We start from the raw sequence: 14124 nt of genomic DNA, 5'->3' as shown, positions 1-14124 counted from the left end.
ACCCCTGTGATGTTAATGGTCAGCCAGGGTTGAGAAACACAGACTGGTTGTCTGAGTGACAGAGAGGAAAGAGACCATTCTAGGTTCAAATCCTGGCTCAGCTGCTTGCAGCTGTGTGCCCCTAGCTTCTCTGAGCTGCTCTATTCCTCACGTGCAACAAGAGGAACACAACACGTTGCAGTGTGGTGTGGATTCACTGTAGTAACTTTTGAAAGTGGCTGGCCTGTGGTCCCTGTCCCTTCTCCCTCCTTGGGTAAAGTAAACCAAACCCATTGCTGTTGAGTCGATTCCAACTCATGGCAACCCCACATGTTACAGAGTAGAACTGCTCCATAGGGTTTTCTTGGCTGTACTCTTTACAGAAGCAGATCGCCAGGCCTTTCTTATGTGGCACCACTGGGTGGGTTTGAACTGTCAACCTTTAGGTTAGTATGGGTCTTAAAGTCACTTAAGCCTTAGTAGTCATTGGCTACCAGAGAAATCAGTAGGGTGACTTGAAAACAGCCAGAGGTCTGACACTATCTGTGGGAATGGGAAATTGACTCACTGCCCCCAGAAGTGTTGGCAGGCAGAGACCTGAAGAAACTTTAGGAGTCCTGGTGGTGCAGAAGATTAACATACTCTGTTACTAACCAAAAGGTTAGAGGTTCGAGTCCAGCCAGAGATACCTCGGAAGAAAGGTCTAGCGATTTATGTCCAGAAAATTAGCCATTGAAAACAGTATGAAGCACAGTTCTACCCTGACACACACGGGGTCGCCATGAGTCAGGGTTGACTCAAGAGAACTTTAAGTCCTTTTAAAGAAACACGATCCTTAATCCTCAGTGCAGTTTAGAGGAGCCTAGAATTCCCCTCAACTTCTGAGGCATCATGCTGGCTGCCTGTGAGTCTCAAAATTTAAGCCATTGGAAATGGGCCCTTCCATCTGGTCTACAACCAAGTCAGACCCTAGTGGCTATTAGGACAGGACTGGTTTCCAGGAGAAATTCCCAGCCGTTGGGTTTCATTTAGTTCCTCGCCTCCACCCGAAGAAAGAAGCCCCCCGTGTGCCTTTGTCAGGTGTTTTAACAGATTCCTGTCAGTGCTTTGATAACCTCTCCTTGTCCTTCCCCTCCCCTCTGACCTCACCTGGGAAAGGTCCCTTACGGTCTCTTTCAGATCATTAGAAAAAAGTCCTGAGGGGAGGAGAGCCAGAAGGGATGCTAGGGACTCTCCTTCAAAATGGAAAGTGAAGACTGGAGCAGATGGAACGTGGAGTCTCCGAGTAGAATCACCTGGGGAACTTCTAACAGTCCCTGTAGGGCACGGACCCTACACAGTGAAATGAGAACCTCTGGAGGTGGGGACCGTCAACTGGTGCCGCCGCCATGGAAGACTGGCCTCATCAAGTGAACTGGAGATGCACATGCCACACAGCGCAGCGATTCCACTCCTGCAGCCCCTGGAGAAACTCACACACGTGTACTGGGAGACATAAATTAGGATGCTCATAATAGCACAAAACCAGAAACAACCCAAATGTCCATCATCAGCAGACTGGATAAATTGCGGTCTATCTGAACAGGGATATGTGGCGGTGAACACGAACGAACACAGTCACCCGTTTCAACTTGGATTAGTTTAACCATGTTGAAGGAAAGATGCAAGTCACAGAATAATACATATAGTATGATTCTATTATCTGGATGTCAAGGGATGTGGACAGAGAACTAAAGAAAAAGCAAGAGAACGATTAACACAAAAGTTAAGGTAAATGGTTTCATTAGGGGGAGGAAGGGGCTTCAAACCATGTTGACAGTGTTTGATTTCTTAACCTGGGTGGTCGTTACATGGGTGTTTGCTTTATAATTCTATGTGTTTCACAGTCACTACTGGATGTATGGAACCCTGGTGGTGCAGTGGTTAAGAGCTCAGCTGCTAACCAAAAGGTCAGCAGTTCAAATCCACCAGCCACTCCTTGAAAACGCTATGAGGCAGTTCTACTCTGTCCTATAGGGTCACTATGAGTCGGAATTCACTCGACAGCAATGGGTTTATTAGATGTATATTTCACCCAGAAAAGTAAGAAGATATAAAGATGGTAGGATATTACTTAATGTAAAATCCACTTGGATCCACAATCAACGCCCATGGAAGTGGCAGTCAAGAAATCAAATGACGTATTGCATCAGGCAAATCTGCTGCAAAAGACCTCTTTAAAGTGTTAAAAAGCAAAGATGTCACTTTGAGGAGTAAGGTGCGCCTGACCCAAGCCATGGTATTTTCAATTGCCTCATATACATGCGAAAGCTGGACAATGAATTAGGAAAACTGAAGAACTGATGCATTTTAATTATGGTGTTGGCGAAGAATATTGAATATACCACAGACTGCCAGAACAATGAACAAATCTGTCTTGGAGAAAGTATAACCAGAATGCTCCTTAGAAGCAAGGATGGCGAGACTTCATCTCACTTACTTTGGACATGTTATCAAAGAGGACCAGTCCCTGGAGAAGGACATCATGCATGGTAAAGTAAAGCGTCAGAGAAAAAGAGGATACGTTCAACAAGATGGACTGACACAGTGGCTGCAACAATGGGCCCAAACACAGCAGTAACTGTGAGGATGGCACAGGACCCAGCAGAGTTTCATTCTGTTGCAACTGACTGGACGGCACCTAACAACAACTGGATATTACTTACAAAGTCAACCAGTCAAGGAACAGAATAGAGTGGTGTGACTGTGTTGGCCGGGTGGGGATGGGATGTCAGTGAGCTAACCCTCATCTATCGCAGCAGGAAATCAGTAGAGTATGTCTCAAATTGACAGAACAAGCTTGGTAGAGATAGGAAACGACACAGGGGCTGATGATTCTCCACATCCTTCTGTATTGTACTGTATATCTTTTCAACCATGAGAATCATGGGCAAGGATCACTTTGCTAAAAATTAGAAAGCAAAGTCTCTCCCTAGTGGTCATCCTCCTGGCCTCAGCAGAGCAGAGCCTTGCACAAATATGTACTCAATAGGTGGGCAAGAAGGTGGGAGAGAAGGAGCAGGCAGGAGACACGGAGGTCACTTTAGTTGAGAGACATCGTCAGGGTTGGCTTTCAATACCAATAGACAGATGCCTCCCTGCCCCTGCGCCATCCTTGTTCCCCTCGGCAAGCTGGTCGCCAGCCAGTTCCGGAAGGAATGGGAGAGTGGAAAATCCCGGAGAGATGTGCCAGCCCTTCAGCTTCAATTAACGGCAATGTGACAAGAAAGGCCATGCATACTAATGAGACCTGCATCCATCGCCTCCTCCTTGTGATCACCCTCATCCTCTCAATCCCAGTCAGCGATGGGGCTGGGACTCCATCTATAGCCCAGAAAAAAACCTCCCAGCCAGAAGGGTCATCTAGCCGAGCGCACTGGTGAAAAATACAGATGCCTGGGCACTGCCCTAGACATTCTGAATCAGAATCTGCAGGAGTGGGGCCTGGGAATCAGTATCCCTCAGCCCCATGCCACCCCCCCACCCCATGGCTCGGGTGATCCTTTGGCTCTAGCAAGTTGGAGAAGCAATGCTTCATCATTCAGCCATCACTCAGTGCCTGAGGCCCACATCAGCTGTGGCCCAGGTTTGCGAGTGGCCCTGCCTCCTGAGGGTGCTGGGAGGAGCAAACAGGACAAGGTACGTGAAGTGCTGAGCGCTGAGTCTGATCCACAGTTTTTGGTTTTGTTTTTTTTTCCCCAGTTACTGCTGAGTCGATTCTGACTCATGGTGACCCGTGTGTGTTAGAGTAGAACTGTGCTCCAAATGATTTTCAATGGCTGAGTTTTCAGAAGAAGATCACCAGGCCTTTCTTCCGAGGCGACTCTGAATGGAATTGAACCTCCAGCCTTTTGGTTAGCAGGAGAAAAACCCACTAACCATTTGCACCACCCAGGGACTTAGTTAAGCACTCAATAATATTACCTATTATTATTTTTACAGCCTTGTCTTTGCCCTTAAGGAGCTCACAGTCTAGAGGGGGAGGTAGAAGAATAAATAGGGAATTATGAGAACCAAGACACTGCAGAGAGAATGCTCACCAGTCCCGCAGCTGTGGGCCCGCAATAGTGCTGGGTGCTGAGACAAGGACGAGATTGGTTCACACTCTCAACTTTGCAGTGTATATAACCCACTGCCATTGAATTGATTCTGACTCATAGGGACCTTAGAGGACAGAGTAGAGCTGCCCCATAGCGTTTCCAAGGTGAAATCGTCACCGAAGCAGACTGCCACATCTTTCTCCCGCAGAGTGGCTGGTGGCTTAAAATACTATTTGTTTGACCCATTTAGCGCCCAATTTCTAGGATTCCAGGTAAATAATTAAACATTTCTATGGTATTTACTGAGCCCTTTGTATACATTAATAGTGGGAAAGTACTGTTATTTTCCCCAGTTTTACAGATGAGGAAACTGAGGCACAGACAGGTTACATAACTTGCCCGAGGTCACACCATGGGCTATCTGGCTCCAACGAACATGCTCCTAACTTCTACAGTATCAGGATTTTGACAACCACCTCTCACCAGGAAGGCAAAGATTTCTGTAATCAAAGATATGACAACAGTGCCCTGAGATAATCTTTAAACCTTAAACCAGAAATATCCCCTGAAGTCCTCTTAAAGCCAAACAATGGTTCAGCTAAACTAGTAAGCAATGTCTGCCTTGAGCATTATGCTCTTTGAAGAACTATCTACGTGGGATCAAAGTGACAATAACAACTAGAAGGATTAGATGGGAAACTTAGGGGGCAGTGAGTTTATGTGAATGGGGGAGGAACGACACAGAAAAGGAGAGTGAGAATGGTTGCACAACCCGAAGAAGGTAATCAATGTCACTGAATTGTACTTGGGGAAACGGCTGAACTGATGTATGTTTTGCTGTGTATATTCTTAACAACAACAGCAAAATAAATTAAACAAAATATAGGACAACAGTGTGTGCAGATGAAGGTGTTCACCACAGCATCACTGACCACATAAACAATTTGGAAACAAACACCCAACAATTAGGGAATGATTAAGTATCTGACAATATATAAATTCCATGAAATATTATGAAGCCATTAAAATAGGATGTTTCTGCAAAGTCCAAAGGAAAAGGGAGAAATGTTAAGGGGAAAATACAGTGAGGTTGCATTTCATGTAAATTTCGATGACGCAGATTGAAATTGCTCAATACCAAAAGTTAACAGTTGATTATACCTCGACATAAATAAAACAAAAATCCTCACAACCGGACCAGTAAGCAACATCATGATAAATGGAGAAAAGATTGAAGTTGTCGGGGATTTCATTTTACTTGGATCCACAATCAACACCCAGAAAGCAGCAGTCAAGAAATCACAAGATGCACTCCATTCAGCAAATCTGCTGCAAAAGACATCTTTAAAGTGTTGAAAAACAAAGATGTCACCTTGAAGACTAAGGTGCGCCTGACCCAAGCCATGGTGTTTTCTATCAGCTTATCTGCATGTGAAAGCTAGACGATGAATAAGAAAGACAGAAGAAGAATTGACGCCTTTGAATTGTGGTGCTGGTGAAGAATATTGAATATACCACGGACTGCCAAAAGAACAAACAAATCTGTCTTGGAAGAAGTACAACCAGAATGCTCCTTAGAAGCAAGGATAGTGAGACTACATCTTACATACTTTGGACATGTTGTGAGGAGGGATCAGTCCCTGGAGAAGGACATCATGCGTGGTAGAGTACAGGATCAGTGAAAAAGAAGAGGACCTTCAACGAGGTGGACTGACACAGTGGCTGCGACAATGGGCTCAAGCATAACAATTGTGAGCATGGCACAGGACCAGGCAGTGTTTCCATTCTGTGGTGCAGAGGGTTGCTACGAGTTGGAGTGGATTCAATGGCACCTAACAACAACAAAAGTTAACAATGTCTGCCAAGGAGTTAATTTTAATGGGTCAACTTGGCTAGGCTTTGATTCCCAGTGGTTTGGCCAAACATTAGTCCAGTTGCTGTCATGGAGTAGTTTCATGTGATGAAATCAGGTGGCCTTGGGTAGAGCAGATTATCTTAGATGATGTAACATAATGTGATGTAATTACTTTCCACAATGCAATCAAATGAAATGTAACAATCAGTTGAGGTAATACCAGTGTAGGATGAATCCTAAACCTAATCACTTTTGAGTTATAAAAAGACCAGAATAGACACAGAGAGACATACACACAGGGGAAGACAGGCACCACATGAGGACTGACAAAGGAACACCAAGGATTGCTGGAAGACACCAGAAACTAGGAGAGAGGTTCACAGAAGGAATTGACATAGCTGAGGCTCTGATTTGGACTTTTAGCCTCCAGAAGTGGGAGAAAATGAATTTCTGTTCTTTAAAGCCACCCATTTGTGGTATCTGTGTTACAGCAGCACTAGGGAACTAAGAGTACAAAAACGGTGCAGGGACACTGAGGTATCTGTTGGTATTGGAAGTAACCACGATATCTCCAAACCTAAGGTAGAAATTGGGTTCTTTCACTCACTCACCCCTGCCTGCCTTCTTCCCTCCTGCCTTGCTGGAAAAAAAAAAAAAAAAATTTTTTTTTTTAAAACAATGACTCCTATTTACATTCCTTCCTATGTAAGGTCTTCAAAGTGCATCCCTTAAATGTGACTGCCCTATACAAAGTTACACTCATCATCTCCAAAAACACATTCATTATCTCAACTACGTTATGACCTTGTATCTCAACAATGTTCAAACAAACAACAGCTATGGCTGCTAACCAAAAAGGCTGGCAGTTCAAATCCACCAGGGGCTCCTTGGAAGCCCTATGGGGCAGTTCTACTCTGTCCTATAGGGTCGCTATGAGTCGGAATCAACTCAACGGCAATGCGTTTTGTTTGGTTTGGTTTGGTTTGGTTTTGACTAAATATAGATAAAACAATTGAAAGGAAATATACCAAAACAGGTAAATATACAAATGGGGAAAACTTTCTAAGTAAATCATCAGAAAATATATCAGGCATATTTGCCAGGCCAATATATCAGGAGAACCAACACCTACACAGCATTACTGCAATCAGTCAGAGCCCAAACCTGGGGGAAAGGTGGCAAGGATGAAAAAAGAAATTTCGGGTCAGGTGGCCTATCAGAAGCTGCAGGTAGATACTGCAGAAGCTGAACCCCCAGTATCAGATCTAGTGTTGGGAGACCCTGGAGACCCATCTACGGTTGGAAAAACACTCCAAATGTGAAGTTGCCTTAATAGAGATGACCATTCAAATACTAATGGGAAATGTTTGCTAGGAAAAGTTTCTGTTTGGAGAATTGCTAGAAAAATAATATTTTCCCCTCAATTGGATTGTTTAATGGAAGGGTGGACTTTGGGGTCAATCAGACTAGTATTCAAATCCTGGCTCTGGCCCAGCTACCATTACTGAACGATTTGATCAAAAATTCTATAGAAGAATCCCGATCAAAAGGGGAATAATAAGGAAGAGAACTTTAAATTCTCATGGATTCCAGACTTTCTGGAGCTATTGAGGCTGGACGACCCCCTGAAACTACTGCCCTGAGGAAATATTTAAACCTTAAACCAAAACTATCCCCTGAAGTCATCTTTAAACTAAACAGTAGTTTAACTTAATTAGAAAAGAATATCTGACTTGAACATTGTATTCTTTTAAAGAATTATCTCTGTGAGATCAAATTGACCCCAACAACTCAAAAGGTTAGATGAGAAGCAAGAAGCTTAGGGGCAGTGAGTTTGTGCTGATGATGGTATGATGGCAAAACAATTCAGAAAAGGATATTGAGAAAGGTGGCACAACTTGAAGAATATAACCAGTATCACTGAATTGTACATACAGAAATTGTTGAAGTGGGAAAAAAAAAATCCTGGTGTCATGGATTGAATTGTGTCCCCCAAAAATGTGTGTCAACTTGGCTAGGCCATGATTCCCAGTATTGTATGATTGTCCATCATTGTGTCATCTGATGTGATTTTCTTAGGTGTTATAAATCCCACCTCTATGATGTTAATGAGGCAGGATTAGAAGCCGTTATGTTAATGAGGCAGGACTCAATCTACAAAATGAGGTTGTATCTTGAGTCAATCTTTTTTGAGATATAAAAGAGAGAAGCAAGCCGAGAGACAAGGGAACCTCATACCACCAAGAAAGTAGTGCCAGGAGAACAGCGCGTCCTTTGGACTCTGGGACCTTGTGCTGAGAAGCTGGTAGACCAGGAGAAGATTAACAACAAGGACCTTCCTCCAGAGCTAACAGAGAGACAAAGCCTTCCCCTGGAGCTGGCACCTTGAATTCGGACTTCTAGTCTACTAGACTGTGAGAGAATAAACTTCTGTTTGTTAAAGCCATTCACTTGTATTTCTGCTATAGCAGTACTAGATTACTAAAACACCTGGCTCTGCCAGTTAATAGCTGGGTAACCCCTCCAAGCCTCAATATCCTCATCTGAACTATAGGTACAATAATCTTGACCTTACAGAGTCCTTTTCAGGATTAAAGATGATGATGTATTTAAAATGCCTGGCACAGTGACTGACACATAGTAGGTACTCAACAAATGTGACTACCTTTCCCCCTAAGTAGACTGTAGAAATATAAGCTGAAGTGCTGCTAAAGAGTTCACTTAGAATCTTTGAAAATTCATAACATGTCAATTCATCTGAAAGTTATTTATCTTGCAAGTCTGACGATCATACACGGCCAAGATCTTGAAAGCAAGCAGAAAAAGCCAAAATAGATGTTCTGGAAAGTTGCCCTAAATCTCTGGTGTTTGAGTCATAAGAGAGCCTTTCAGGCCCTCTCTCAGAGCATGTGTACTCATTCTTTAAACATTATTCCAGCAAGTTTAGCTATCTGATATCCCAACAACATAAGTGAGATTAGAAATGAAATGGAGTCCCCATGGCTGATAAGCACATAAAAGGTGTGCAACATCATTCATCATCCAGGAAATTAAAGCTACAATGAGGTATCCAGTACACGCCCATCAGGATGGTTAAAATGAAAAAGGCTCACCCTACTAAGTGTTGGCAAAGATGAAGAGTAGCTGGAATGCTTTTGCACTGCTGGCATTGATGGTCGGAATGTAAAATGATGCAATCGCTTTGAAAAATGACTTGGCAGTATCTGCTAAAATTAAATATATGTATACCCTCTGACCCAGGAATTCCACTCTTGGGTAATATACAACCAAACTAAGTATTAACATCACCAAAAAACAACACTAGAACATTCATAATAGCCCAAAGCTGGATATAATCCAAGTGTCCATCAATATGTGAATGGATCTATGAAATGTGATAGTATTTGTACAAGGGAATACTACACAGCAATGAAAAAGAGCAAACTACTACTACCGGAAACAATTTGGTTGAAAGCTCCCAGACATGATGTTGAGCAAAAGAAGCCAGACATAACAGAGTTCGTACTGTGTTTTCCATTCATGTGAAATTTGAGAATAGGCAAAACTACCCTACGGTGATAGAAATCAGAATAGAGTTTACCAAGGGAGCCAGATTGGGTGCTAGGCATGTTCTTTAGCTTGATCTGGGTGTTAGTTCCATAGTGTCTACTTATATAGAAGTTCAGCGAGCTGTAGACTTATAGCAGTGCCCCCTACTTTATGTAAGTTATACCTCAGTAAAAATAAAATGAATCTAGAGAAAATGGGGAGAAAGATAACAAGCACAAAAATCTGAGGCTCTTTTCACTCAGATCCAGAGCAAAGTGTCTTACGGGCCTCAGCAGTCCCTGAGGGCACCACGCTGGCAACAGAATATTAAGAGTATCACATGATTAATCAGGAAATTTGCACTCACCAGGTCCTGAACACTATGCTCAGGGCTTTACACACCTGTAAAGGTGAGGTGAATGGTGTCATCATTTCCATTTTACTAATGAGGAAATATGAGTCTTGGTGGCACAGTGGTTAAGAGCTCAGCTGCTAACCACAAAGTTGGCCATTCAAATCCACCAGCTGCTCCTTGAAAACCCTGTGGGGCAGTTCTCTGTCTTACAGGGTCACTATGAGTCAGAATCGACTGGATGGCAATGGGTTTAATGAGGAAATAGAGGCTCAGAGAGGTTAAGTAACTTGCCAAGGTCGCGGAGCTAAGTAAATGGGCATGCCACGATTCTAGCCCGGTCTGTATAGTCCAAAACCCTTGGTCTTAACAACCACATCATACGATCACAGAATAAGAATCGAGGCCCTGAATTAGGACTCAGAATCCTCAAATAGAGCTTAAAATGATGTTTTACACTTTCCAATTAGGAAGGCAGGGAAGTGTACAATATATATTACCAAGATTTTATTTCTCTTCTGTTTTACTGAACTGATTTTTAAAATAAGATTATTTTTCCATTATAAAAGCGATACATGGTCATTATAGAAAATTTGAAGCATTCAGAGAAAAAAAGCGGGGGAAGGGAACCCACAAAAGCTCCATGTCCCTCCACTGGAAGAACAACTCATGGAAGATTTACTCTCCAAAAAGAAACAAATGTTGACATTCAGGGAGTAAATGTCAGTAGCCTGGTAAATTTACCTCCATTTCTTGACAGTGCCAGATGTTGGGTTGGGTTATTTTTAGGGAAGTTGGGCGGACATGGAAGCCACAAGGCATTCAGGGCAAATGTGACAGTGTTGAGTATGCAATAATTGTGGCTTTCTGTTGTTGCCGTCTAAACAATGTTACTAAAGTAAACTCAGAGCAAAGCCTCCTTGAAGGCAGTATTTTAAATGGGAACATTTGGTACTGGAAGTGGCAACATTAGTTACACTGAGATACAATCACAGGATTGTCAAGTTTCGACCCTGGAAAAAAATCTTGAATCCTGGAAAGGGTGACATTTAATAATAGGTGAGGAAACTGAGGCCCAGACAGGGCAAGGAAGCCACAGAAGCAAAGTCAGCAGCAAGGCCATCCCAGCAAGCTTAGGAACCAGAGATATCTGGGTCTGAATCCCACCACAGTTTACCAAGTGCATGGCCTGAGCAAGTCTCTTACCCTCTTTGTAGCCTCAGTTCCCTCATCCATAAAATGGGATAGTAAGACCCTCCTCCTGTTCATCTGTGTTTATATATCAGTATTTTCTTTCTACATCTTGATTTACAAGGTTAGCTCCATTATGCATTAGTTGAATTGCTAATAACCACCTTCTACTAAGTTGACCCTCAAAGTTCTATGTCTTTGAAAGCCTAGTGCATCATGGATATGAATGAACACAGGCAAACCCCATCAGCTGTGTCTTACGACTTTTTTTAAATTTATCTCTGCATTCTCAGCTGCTGCCGCCAAGATGGAACCTTTAGAAATATCTCAGGCATTCTGAATGAGCTTGGGCTATAAACAGTTCTCATCCAGTTCAGACTGGCAGAAGATCTGTATATCAATGTTGCCTTTAAGAGGGACAGAAACAAATCCTCCTTTTATTTTTAAACAGCTTCTCTGCAAGTGTAACAAGTTGATAAATAATAGAGAAAGTATTTCTATCTGTATTTAGTGATTCGGGGGCAGTATTCAACTCATTACTTGAGTTGTTGGCAGGGCTCATGTCAAGAACCTCCAGGGACTAAGAATCCAAATTTAGCAAACAATAAAAGAATGAGATGGGAATTAATATCCCAGAAGTTTCAATCACAGAGTTCTTTCTAACAGGAAATCCCCTGGTGCACTGAAAAGAAAACGTGGATGTTTCAAACATTGCTCTGGTGGGAAACACATTCATCTCAAATAAAATTGTATTTTCAGAAAGGTGCACTCATCTCACCTATGTCAACTTTACCCGTAAATGTCTACTCTTCTGTCCATTCTCACTGCCACCAGGTCATCCAATCCATCCCCAACCTGAAGCCAAACTTGTCTTCCTAGAAAGCCCATCTGATGCTGCCATTCCCCATCTAAACCCCCAGGATCAAATCCAAAGTCTTCAACAAGGCCTACAAGGCCATTGCTCTCTCTGGTTTCATCACATAGGCCTTCTTTCATCACCCCTTCCAGGCTCAGGGCCTTTGCCCAAGTCATTCTCTCAACCTGGAAAGTCCTCCTCGCCACTCACATCTCCTGAACTGTTAGCACACTTCAGATGTCAACCTCAGGAACTTAGGTCAAGTCCCTCGGTTAAAGTTTTTCCTAGCACCCCAAACTTCCTTGAAGCACTCATAATGGTTAGTAATCAAGTATTGTGTAGTACTTGTGTGATTATCTAAATAGAGTCTGGCTTCCCCACTTGACTTGGAGCTACCAACAGAGCAAGAGGTTGGCTTACGTTCTCCATTGTAGCCCCAGCACCTGGCATGACCCAGTCCCTGGCCCAGAGAAGGTGCCTGGGGGGGGGGGTCTTTGTTGAACCATTGAATACAATCCTACTCTAGTTTCCTGTGAAAACTCCAGAGACCCCTCTCATCTCCAGGCTGTAATTGCCTTGAGGAAGGACTCACACCCTTTCCGGCAATGTACAGGGTGCTTCAGTTCAGTGGGAATGCCCAGACTTTAGTGTCAGAGAGGCAAGTGTTTACACTGGGCTTTAGCCCTCAGTACATGCATGCCCTTGGCCTAGTCACTAATCCTCTCAAAGCTTATTTCCTCACCTATAAAATTGGGTTCCTAAAGGAACTTACTGCACAGGGTAATAAACCAGAACCAAACTCACTGCCTTCGAGTTGATTCTGACTCATAGAGACCCCACAGGACAGAGCAGAACTGCCCCATAGGGTTTCCAAGGAGGAGCTGGTGGATCTGAACTGCTGACCCTTTGGTTAGCAGCCGTAGCTCTTAACCACTGTGGTGATATTTAAATATATTAACTAAAATCTCATATGTCAATCCACCATAAGCGTACCCAGCACAGAATAGGTGCTGACTAAATGACAGTTCTTGTAGTGATTTGGACCTCAGTTTGCCTGGCTTCATGAGCTAAGTCCCTTAAGTCCCTGCCACTGCTACAAGGTAGCCAACAGCAACAAAACACAATAGCTAGCCTGGGCGCCTGCTCCCTTCCTTCCTTCTGCCTTTCCTTTGTCAGCACCTACTGTGTCTTCTTAGGTGCTGGACCTAAAATGGTGAACAAATCAGTCAGAGCCTTTGCTCTCTTGGAGCTAATCTATATTTGAATTAAAACATAATTGGTTTTACCCAGACACCCTTTTAACTCAGTACTGAAGTCACTCCTGAGGTTCATCCTTCAGCCAAAATACACACAGCTCAACCATGTATACAAGGCTAAATGGGAACACCAGCCCAGGGGCAAGGACAAGAAGGCAAGAGGGGACAGGAAAACCAGACAAATGGAAATGCGGAACCCCAGGTTGAGAAGCAGAGAGTGTTGACATGTCGCAGGGTTGGTAACCAATATCACAAAACAATATGTGTATTAATTGTATAATGAGAAACTAAATTTGCTCTGTAAACCATCATCTAAAGCACAATAAAAATATATATATATAATTGGTTTTGTGTTGATGCAATTTAATGGGGGGAAAGAAGAGTTTTTTCAACCAATGGTGCTGGGCAACTGGATCTACACATGCAAAAGAATAAAGTTGGATCCCTACCTCACACCATACATGAGAATTCACTCAAAATGAAACAAAGAACTAAAACCGTAAAACTCCTAAAAGAAAACTTAGGTGTAGCTCTTCATAACCTTGGTTAGGCAATAATTTCTTAGATATACCACCAAAAGCACAAGCAACAAAAGAAAAAATATATAAACTGGAGATTTCATCAAAATTAAAGAATTTTGTACTTCAAAGGATACTACCAAGAAAGGAAAAAGACAACCCACAAAAAGGAGAAAATTTTTGTAAATCATATATCTGATAAATCACTTATATCCATACTATACAAAGAACTCTTACAACTCAATAATAAAAGGACAAATAGCCCAATTTTAAAAATGGGCAAAGAATCTGAACAGACATTTCTCCAAAGAAGATATACAAATGGACAATAAACACATGAAAAGATGCTCAACATCACTAAGCATAAGGGAATCACAAATTAAAAGCACAATGTTATACCACTTCAGACCCACTAGAAGGGCTATGGAGCACTGGTGGCACAGTGCTTAACAGCTCAGCTGCTAACCAAAAGGTTAACAGTTCAAATTC

This window comes from Trichechus manatus, unplaced genomic scaffold (genome assembly GCF_000243295.1).
Source record: "Trichechus manatus latirostris isolate Lorelei unplaced genomic scaffold, TriManLat1.0 scaffold00024, whole genome shotgun sequence".
NCBI classification, from domain to species: Eukaryota; Metazoa; Chordata; class Mammalia; order Sirenia; family Trichechidae; genus Trichechus; species Trichechus manatus.
The sequence above is the reverse complement of the archived record's forward strand: the minus strand, read 5'-3'. Positions refer to the sequence as shown.